The sequence below is a fragment of the Vicia villosa genome, linkage group LG6 (genome assembly GCF_029867415.1).
Source record: "Vicia villosa cultivar HV-30 ecotype Madison, WI linkage group LG6, Vvil1.0, whole genome shotgun sequence".
In the NCBI taxonomy this organism is placed as follows: domain Eukaryota; kingdom Viridiplantae; phylum Streptophyta; class Magnoliopsida; order Fabales; family Fabaceae; genus Vicia; species Vicia villosa.
Genome location: NC_081185.1, coordinates 46,359,844 through 46,370,397, shown reverse-complemented (window position 1 = coordinate 46,370,397; position 10,554 = coordinate 46,359,844). Strand labels below are relative to the sequence as shown.

Genomic DNA, 10,554 nt, shown 5'->3' with positions numbered 1-10,554 from the left:
AAGTCGTATGATCAGACGCCAAAAACGAAAGGTAAAGTGACTGCCATGTCCAGAAGACCTCATTGATTCCTCAATCATCTCAAACTCCTTTTGAAGGATGAACGCTCGTATCAGGTTAAGTTGAACTTAGGAATAGAGAACATCACGAAGAATGGGTGGGTTAGGTTAGACTTTGAGCCTTAAATCCTTTTTTCTAAAAACTGCAAACTAGGCCACATTACAACCCTTAAAAGACCTAATTGAAGCATAGTTTATTTCAAAAGCATACTACATTCAAGTTGCGTAAAACTAACTCCTAGATGTTTGCTTACCATTTGCGTCAATATCGATATGACAAATAATTCAAACACTGAATGTCACAACATTGTTTCAATAACTCTGATTTCGAAGCTAGCATAAGCATTGCATTAGGATTATCAATTTCAAAACGAATATCTTTTACTTGTGAATAAACACTTGACATCAGGGAAGATCAAACAATGAGCAACTGCAGAAAAACTTGATCGATTCCATGAGCCATTCACTTCAAAGGCTGATCACTCCAAGGGGCAAGTTATGTGAAGACTGTAACACCCTTCTAAAACCCCACGGTAAAATAATATAATCAGAGTAATAACACATCAAGGATGTTACAATTATTAAATAAATAAAACATCAAAGTCGATTGTCATGCTTTTATTAAAATTAACCAAACTTCAACATGTGTTCATCACAGCGGAAACTTATTTCAAACAATGTTAGGAGCATATCCAAACAGCTCATCAATACATAATCCATAAACAAAATAACAACATAGTATCTCAAGTAACGCTAAGACTAATCGATCCCAGTGTTACAATCAGAGCATGACTCGACACGAACTACGGGCTAGCTTATAAGCTATCTTCACCCAATCACACGCCGCTACATCCTTAATCTGAAATCATCAAAGTAAGGGTGAGTTTCATTCGAATTAATAACCATTATACAATCATAAGCAATGGAATATCATAGCAATTATCATCCACTCATCATACATAGAATCGGAATTTGTTATAACAACCAAACATCAGTACATAAGCATATTCTATCACTCCACACAATCGTTCAGTCATATCATAATATAATGCAATGAATGAACTGACACTAATGCATGTGGTACCATCCATGGGATAAACCCATCCAACCGATCTTTTTCATCACCAAGATACAGTTTTAACCAGCACAAATTCCACACAATGGGAATTATGCCCACCATTTTGATCCACTTTCATCACCGGGATCCATCACCAAAAATGTATGCCAATGAATGCAACATATAACATGCTTACAACATCACCAATCCGATGTAACACATCGTCTCATTATCATCACCAAATCATCACCAATAAGCATGTATATATATTCTTAGCATTCATACAAACATATCACACGCATACATGAAAGTCATCAACCAAGAAATAATATAATCACAAATAAACAACTTGGACTTCACATCCATACCACCTATTCATCATATAGGCCTTTAATTCAGCTTCACAATGCTCAAAACGGCACATAAATCGGATACTCGGATCAAAAGTTATGAGCTTTCAAAGATAAAACATTTTTAGAAAAATGCTGCAGGAACGGGGTTGTCCCTACGTGGGAACCGGTTCCTGGCAGCTCCAGAATCACGCCTCGGATATTTACTATGGGGAACCGGGTTGTCCCTACATGGGAACCGGTTCCCAGCTACCCAGAACCCATATTTCTCTGTTTTTACAAGGGGGAACCGGTTCGTCCCACATGGGAACCGGTTCCTACGTACCTGCACAGCAAAAATCACTATTTTGACGGCTTTTACCCTATCCCATAACCCCAATTTCAGGTACATACGAACATAGCACACAATTATCATTGTTTTTCACACAATTACACATTTCAAATAGGTTATTGACATGTATTAACATCATATATCACAAGTATCAACAGGATTATGTCAATTCATACAAGATTATCAAAACCTAACAAATTCCCAACCCGACACGTACGAATGAACTAAACAATAATCCTAATCAATCCTACTACCTATAATCGCATAAGGATTACTAACCCGAAGAATCCCCCCTTACCTTAGAGTCGGATCTTCGAAGTTCTTCTCCCCCTTTGGCTCTTCTCACTTTCACGTGTTCTTCAGTCCCAAAATCTGCTTCTACTGCTTCTGCTTCTCTTTTTCCCAATTTCCTTTATTTTATGAAAAATAAAATAAAACATTCTTAATGGGCTTGCTTAGTTAACACCCCCTTTCTACTAACTATCACACTCAGCCCAACACCATATTTTTATTATTTTCCAAATAATTCCCACAGATTATTAATTCTAATAATTTAATTAATAAAATAATTAAATTAATACACTAGAATTAACGGGGTGTTACAACTCTCCCCCACTAAAAGAGTTTTCGTCCTCGAAAACATACCTCAAACGAAGAGTTCGGGATAAGAGTCTTTCATCTGACTCTCTAGCTCCCACGTAACATTTCCACCTGCAGCTCCTCCCCAAGCTACTCGGACTAAAGCTATTTCTTTACCACGTAGTTGCTTTATCTTCCGATCTTCAATCCTCATAGGCAACGCCTCAACTGTCATATTATCTCTCACTTGCACGTCATCTGCCTGGATTACATGAGACGGATCCGCTATATATTTCCTTAATTGAGATATATGGAATACGTCATGTAGGTTTGCAAGTGTTGTTGGTAAAGCAATACGATAAGCAACCTCTCCTACTCTTTCTGTAATCTGAAACGGACCAATGAAATGTGGCGTCAACTTCCTTGACTTTAGTGCTCGACCAACACCCGTCGTAGGAGTTACTCTCAGAAACACATGATCTCCTTCTTGAAATTCAAGTGTTCTCCGCCTTTTATCATGATAGCTCTTCTGACGACTTTGAGAAGCCTTCATCTTCTCTTGAATCATCTTAATCTTTTTTGTCGTCTCTTGAACAATCTCTGGTCCAATCACTGCACTTTCACCAGATTCATACCAACACAGTGGTGTCCTACACCTTCTACCATACAAAGCTTCAAATGGAGCCATACCAATACTCGAATGGTAACTGTTGTTGTAAGTGAACTCAATCAACGGCAAATAACTATCCCATGTACCACCTTTTTCCAATACACAAGCACGCAATAGGTCTTCTAATGATTGAATCGTCCTTTCAGTCTGACCATCAGTCTGCGGATGGTAAGCAGAACTTAACCTCAATTTAGTACCCAAGGCCTTCTGTAACCCTTCCCAAAATCTGGATGTAAATCTTGGATCTCTATCTGATACTATGCTCGAAGGAATACCATGCAAACTTACTATTTTCTCAATGTACAACTGTGCCAACCTTTCCATTGAATAATCCATCCTCATCGGTATGAAGTGAGCAGACTTCGTCAGTCTATCCACAATAACCCAAATGGCTTCATAGTTCTTAGCTGTTCTTGGCAATCCAGATACAAAGTCCATGGATATGCTATCCCACTTCCATTCAGGAATAAATAAAGGCTGCATAGTCCCATACGGCTTTTGATGTTCGATCTTTGACTTCTGACAAGTCAAACAAGAATAGACAAATTCAGCTATGTCCTTTTTCATTCCAGGCCACCAGAATAACTTCTTCAAATCATGGTACATCTTAGTAGCACCAGGGTGAATACTCAATCCACTACGATGTCCTTCTTCCAAGATACTCTTTTTCAGTTCAGTAACATCAGGAACACAAACACGGCCGCCAAACCTCATTATGCCATTCTCATCAATTCTGAACTCACCTCCTTTTCCTTGGTTAATTAAGGTCAATCTGTCAACTAGTCCCACATCATCTTTCTGCTTTTCTCTGATCTCATCAAGAAATCCACTTGTCAGCTTTAACATACCTAACTTGATACTATTCGAAGTACCTTCACATACTAAACTTAAATCCCGGAATTGTTCAATCAAATCTAGTTCTCGTACCATCAACATTGACATGTGCAAGGACTTCCTACTCAAAGCATCAGCAACAACATTCGCCTTACCCGGATGGTAATTCAGCTCGAAGTCATAATCTTTAAGGAACTCTAACCACCTCCTCTGTCTCATATTAAGCTCTTTCTGATCAAATAGGTACTTCAGACTCTTATGATCACTAAACACCTCGAACCGTGAACCATAAAGATAATGTCTCCATAATTTCAACACAAACACCACTGCTGCTAACTCTAAGTCATGAGTCGGGTAATTCTTCTCATGCACTTTAAGTTGTCTCGACGCATAAGCGACTACTTGTTGGTTCTGCATTAGCACACCTCCAAGTCCCATCAATGAAGCATCACAATACACAACAAAAGATTCTGCCGGATTCGGCAAAATTAAAATAGGAGCACTAGTCAGCCTCTTCTTTAATTCTTGGAATCCTTCTTCACATTCCGAGTCCCAAACGAATGCTTGACCCTTTCTAGTCAACTTCGTCAACGGTAGAGCTAACTTTGAAAATCCTTCTATAAACTTCCGATAGTAACCTGCAAGACCCAGAAAGCTACGAATTTCAGTTACGGACTTCGGAGCTTCCCACTGAGACACAGCTTCTACCTTTGCTGGATCTACGGCAATACCGCTCTCGGAAATTACATGACCCAGAAAACTCACTTCACTTAACCAGAAATCACATTTCGACAGTTTGGCATAAAGCTTCTTCCCTTTCAACACTCCCAGCACAATTCTGAGATGCTCTGCATGCTCGTCTTCATTTTTGGAATATATCAGAATGTCGTCAATGAACACCACAACGAACTTATCAAGATAAGGGTGAAAAATCCTATTCATGTATTCCATGAAAACACCAGGTGCGTTAGTAACCCCGAACGGCATCACAGTGTACTCATAATGACCATACCTCGTTCTGAACGCAGTCTTCTGAATATCGTCCGCCTTCACACGAATCTGATGATACCCAGACCTCAAATCAATTTTGCTGAATATACTAGCCCCGACTAACTGATCCATCAGATCATCAATCCTCGGCAATGGATACCGATTCTTGATAGTAACTTTATTCAGTTGTCTGTAGTCTACACACAACCTCATAGATCCTTCCTTCTTCTTTACCAATAACACCGGTGCACCCCACGGTGACACACTTGGACGGATGAACTCCTTCTCCAACAATTCTTCTAATTGACTCTTCAACTCGGTCAATTCAGATGCCGACATTCTATAAGGTGCCATCGATATAGGACTGGTTCCAGGAACTAACTCAATAGCAAACTCTACTTCCCTTTCAGGTGGTAGTTCTCTGACATCTTCTGGAAAAACTTCTGGAAATTCTCGGACCACTGGTAATTCATTACTTGCTACTCTTCCTTTCACTTCCATCGACGCAAAAAGCATAAACACGGCTGCCCCGTCTTGAATTGCTTCACCCACTTGTCTTGCAGTCATTGCCAACTCTTCGATACTCATCTCTTCAGGAAAGATGACCGTCTTCGTAAAGCAATTTATATGAACTCGGTTAAATTGCAACCAGTTCATCCCCAGAATAATGTCAAGTTGTTCAAGTGGAAGGCACACTAAGTCCATTCCAAACTTCCTACCAAATATATCAATAGGACAGTTCAAACATGCAGATGAAGTGGTCACTGAACCCGACGCAGGAGTGTCAATAACCATACTTCCATCAATCTTTGATATCTCCAAATTCAGCCTCTTAGCACAATCCAATGAAATAAACGAGTGAGTCGCACCAGTATCAATAATCGCAATTAAAGGTGTGTTATGTATGAAACACGTACCTTTAATCAGTCTATCCTCCGGAGTAGTTTCTGATCCAGACAAAGCAAAGACTTTCCCCCCAGACTGGTTCTTCTTCGGCTTGGTGCACTGTGTACTGATATGACCTTCTTCTCCACAGTTATAACAAGTCACAGTTCTCATCTTACAGTCAGGAGCAACATGGCCTACTCTGCCACACTTAAAGCACTTCTTCTCTTCTTTCTTGCACTCATTCCTCTTATGTCCTGGTTCACCACAGTTGAAGCACCTAAAGGGAGCACCAGAATCTCCCCCACTAGGCCTTTTCCAATTACCAGCTCTTGGGTTTCCCCTACCATATGGTGTACCTCTGTCCATAGGCTTCTTACCCTTTTTATCAACTAACTCGCGAGAGTGAGATGATTTCAGCTTAAGACTGTCTTCTTCAAATATTCTGCTACAGTCCACCAAATCAGCAAATCGGCGAATCCTTTGATACCTGATGCCCTGTTTGATCTCATCACGAAGACCATTCTCAAACTTGATACACTTAGAGAATTCTCGAGCTGCATCGTTGGTGTAGGGTGTGTAGTGCTTAGCCAATTCCACAAATTTGGAAGCATATTCAGGCACCGTCATACTACCCTGTTTCAGTTCCAAGAACTCAATCTCCTTCTTTCCCCGAACATCTTCAGGATAGTACTTCCTCAGAAATTCTCTCTTGAATATGGCCCAAGTAATCGCAATCCCATCTGAATCCAATTCAGTCTTAGTAGTAACCCACCAGTCATCAGCTTCTTCTGATAGCATGTGAGTACCGTACCTCACCTTCAGATTTTCTGCACAATCGATCACTCGGAAGATCCTCTCGATCTCTTTCAACCATTTCTGAGCACCATCAGGGTCATGAGTGCCTTTGAACAGTGGAGGGTTGTTCCTCTGAAAGCTGTTCAACTGCCTGTCAGCACCAATCGCAGCTCCATTAGCATTCCCTCCCAATACACCAGCAATCATGCCTAGAGCCTCTGCGATAGCATCATCATTCCTTCCACCTCTTCCAGCCATTGTTCTGCTAAATCACAAAACAATCTCATCAGAATAGAAGTATCGACAGTGTTTACCTTACACTAGTCGCATACAAGGGAACACTGACACTAAGACTCTGACTCTAACGACCGACTATGCTCTGATACCACTATTGTAACACCCTTCTAAAACCCCACGGTAAAATAATATAATCAGAGTAATAACACATCAAGGATGTTACAATTATTAAATAAATAAAACATCAAAGTCGATTGTCATGCTTTTATTAAAATTAACCAAACTTCAACATGTGTTCATCACAGCGGAAACTTATTTCAAACAATGTTAGGAGCATATCCAAACAGCTCATCAATACATAATCCATAAACAAAATAACAACATAGTATCTCAAGTAACGCTAAGACTAATCGATCCCAGTGTTACAATCAGAGCATGACTCGACACGAACTACGGGCTAGCTTATAAGCTATCTTCACCCAATCACACGCCGCTACATCCTTAATCTGAAATCATCAAAGTAAGGGTGAGTTTCATTCGAATTAATAACCATTATACAATCATAAGCAATGGAATATCATAGCAATTATCATCCACTCATCATACATAGAATCGGAATTTGTTATAACAACCAAACATCAGTACATAAGCATATTCTATCACTCCACACAATCGTTCAGTCATATCATAATATAATGCAATGAATGAACTGACACTAATGCATGTGGTACCATCCATGGGATAAACCCATCCAACCGATCTTTTTCATCACCAAGATACAGTTTTAACCAGCACAAATTCCACACAATGGGAATTATGCCCACCATTTTGATCCACTTTCATCACCGGGATCCATCACCAAAAATGTATGCCAATGAATGCAACATATAACATGCTTACAACATCACCAATCCGATGTAACACATCGTCTCATTATCATCACCAAATCATCACCAATAAGCATGTATATATATTCTTAGCATTCATACAAACATATCACACGCATACATGAAAGTCATCAACCAAGAAATAATATAATCACAAATAAACAACTTGGACTTCACATCCATACCACCTATTCATCATATAGGCCTTTAATTCAGCTTCACAATGCTCAAAACGGCACATAAATCGGATACTCGGATCAAAAGTTATGAGCTTTCAAAGATAAAACATTTTTAGAAAAATGCTGCAGGAACGGGGTTGTCCCTACGTGGGAACCGGTTCCTGGCAGCTCCAGAATCACGCCTCGGATATTTACTATGGGGAACCGGGTTGTCCCTACATGGGAACCGGTTCCCAGCTACCCAGAACCCATATTTCTCTGTTTTTACAAGGGGGAACCGGTTCGTCCCACATGGGAACCGGTTCCTACGTACCTGCACAGCAAAAATCACTATTTTGACGGCTTTTACCCTATCCCATAACCCCAATTTCAGGTACATACGAACATAGCACACAATTATCATTGTTTTTCACACAATTACACATTTCAAATAGGTTATTGACATGTATTAACATCATATATCACAAGTATCAACAGGATTATGTCAATTCATACAAGATTATCAAAACCTAACAAATTCCCAACCCGACACGTACGAATGAACTAAACAATAATCCTAATCAATCCTACTACCTATAATCGCATAAGGATTACTAACCCGAAGAATCCCCCCTTACCTTAGAGTCGGATCTTCGAAGTTCTTCTCCCCCTTTGGCTCTTCTCACTTTCACGTGTTCTTCAGTCCCAAAATCTGCTTCTACTGCTTCTGCTTCTCTTTTTCCCAATTTCCTTTATTTTATGAAAAATAAAATAAAACATTCTTAATGGGCTTGCTTAGTTAACACCCCCTTTCTACTAACTATCACACTCAGCCCAACACCATATTTTTATTATTTTCCAAATAATTCCCACAGATTATTAATTCTAATAATTTAATTAATAAAATAATTAAATTAATACACTAGAATTAACGGGGTGTTACAAAGACCCTGTCAACTGAGGCATCGATTCACAATTGGAAAAATCTGAGGCAATCACGTCGATAAATCTCTTCAAGCTTTGATCAATCTTGGGCAATCAAGTAGAAGAATCTCTCTTGAGTTTAACCAATTTGGGGAAGTTACGTCGAGATTCGACAAATCTCTCCAAGGATCCTTTGGGGAAAATTCCTTCGTAGGTCATGAAGCTTGGGGCACAATCTTTTGAGTTGTATTGTCGCTCCCCGATCATGGGAGTTTATTTCTTATAGAAAATTTGGCTCTCCCCGATCATAAGAGTTTATTTTCTCTTAGAAATTTGGTCTCTCTCAAAGCACAAGATAAATTTCTCCTAAGAGTTGCTGCACTTCTGTCATACCCCGATTTTTGCCCCAATAATTTTCATTCCATCATTCACTAACCTTTTTTTTTTAATTGACTCGCGTCTCTGATGCATCACATTTCATTCGCATGTAAATTTCCCATATAGTTATCAATAAATTATTATTATTTTTTTAATTTAAACTTCCATTTCCTTTAGGGTTTTGATGTTGCATTTCTAACTAGGATTTGAATTTCGTTTCATAATTAAATAACTAGAATTGCATCAATATTAATATTTTTAGTCATATTTTAGCATTTTTTAGTTGTTAGTTTCTATTAATTTGCATTTTAGTTGTCAATAAATTAGCTAATTATTGCATTAGTAGTAACAGATTTATTAGTACATACAATATCACATAAAAAAAATGGAATACATTGTTGTATCAATTACTGTACACGTAAAACAAAAGACTCAGCCCATGAACATGACATACAAACTTGATCTTCTTCATGCCAAATACGCATCACCATCATCTTCAGCTCAGACAGCCTGCACAAAACAACAAAAACCATGCTGTCCAAGTGGTCCAAAATGCTGCTCCATCGCTGACCTTGATGTATCATAAACGGTCCAAAAATTTCACCAAAATAGCTATACAAGACCTGCATTAGAAAAGTAGTAAATACAGTACATCAAAATGGCCAAAAGAAACTTAACAAACAAGAATTCTATTTCAAAGTTCCCCCAAAATTCACTACCATCTTCCTATAAAAAGAGAGAACCGAAGGAGACTTGATAAAGAAAAAACAAAAAAAAGAATCACTACCAAACCTCTGTTCAAAATTCACTCTCAAATCTTCCTTCAAATCCCCTACAACCCTGCACAAACCATTCAATCTTCACTCAGCATACACTCAATACTCTGCTCGCAACACAAAATACACCTTCTAACCTCACATCATAGCTCTGTTAAACCCACTTCACCACACTCAACCTTCACCCAAACTTTGTCTAACCTCACAACTCGGAATCAAAACAATCACAACAAAAACTCACGCACGCACAACCCTCACTCATCTTCACTTTCACGAATTGATTTCCAAAAGAAGAAGAAGAAGCCGAGTTCGAAGCAGAGAAAAGAGTCGAAAACGGTACCTGAGTTGTCGCTGATGCGTTCACTCATTTCTTTCTCTCTTCCAGCTTATTTCATATTGTTTCCATTTGTGATCTGTAAACCATGAAATCATAATGAAATTGGGGTTTAGGGATTTATGTTAGGGATAAGGATTCTTGATCATTTGATTGAACATTGTTGTGTTATTCTTGATGATGAGAGTCGAGAGAGATTGAAACCGCGGCTAAGAGAGTGTGAGATCGAGAGGGTTTTCTTTTATGTTGTTCGTGTTCGATTTCGCGATGAACAGAAGCGGAGAGGAAGAGAGCAAGATTTCACGATCT

General features: G+C 39.0%; 2 long non-coding RNA genes across 2 annotated transcripts; both read right to left on the bottom strand.

Moving 5' to 3' along the window:
- Nucleotides 1–643: 643 nt before the first annotated feature.
- On the bottom strand, nucleotides 644–2,752 carry LOC131611484 (uncharacterized). The gene is made up of 3 exons (XR_009286931.1): nucleotides 2,441–2,752; nucleotides 2,094–2,205; nucleotides 644–916 (listed from the first exon to the last, which is right to left on the bottom strand). It is a non-coding gene; the product is annotated as an uncharacterized LOC131611484 (long non-coding RNA).
- A 4,269-nt stretch (nucleotides 2,753–7,021) lies between these two features.
- LOC131611483 (uncharacterized) lies at nucleotides 7,022–8,628 on the bottom strand. Its single transcript, XR_009286930.1, has 2 exons — nucleotides 8,472–8,628; nucleotides 7,022–7,294 (listed from the first exon to the last, which is right to left on the bottom strand). It is a non-coding gene; the product is annotated as an uncharacterized LOC131611483 (long non-coding RNA).
- Between the last annotated feature and the right edge of the window lie 1,926 nt (nucleotides 8,629–10,554).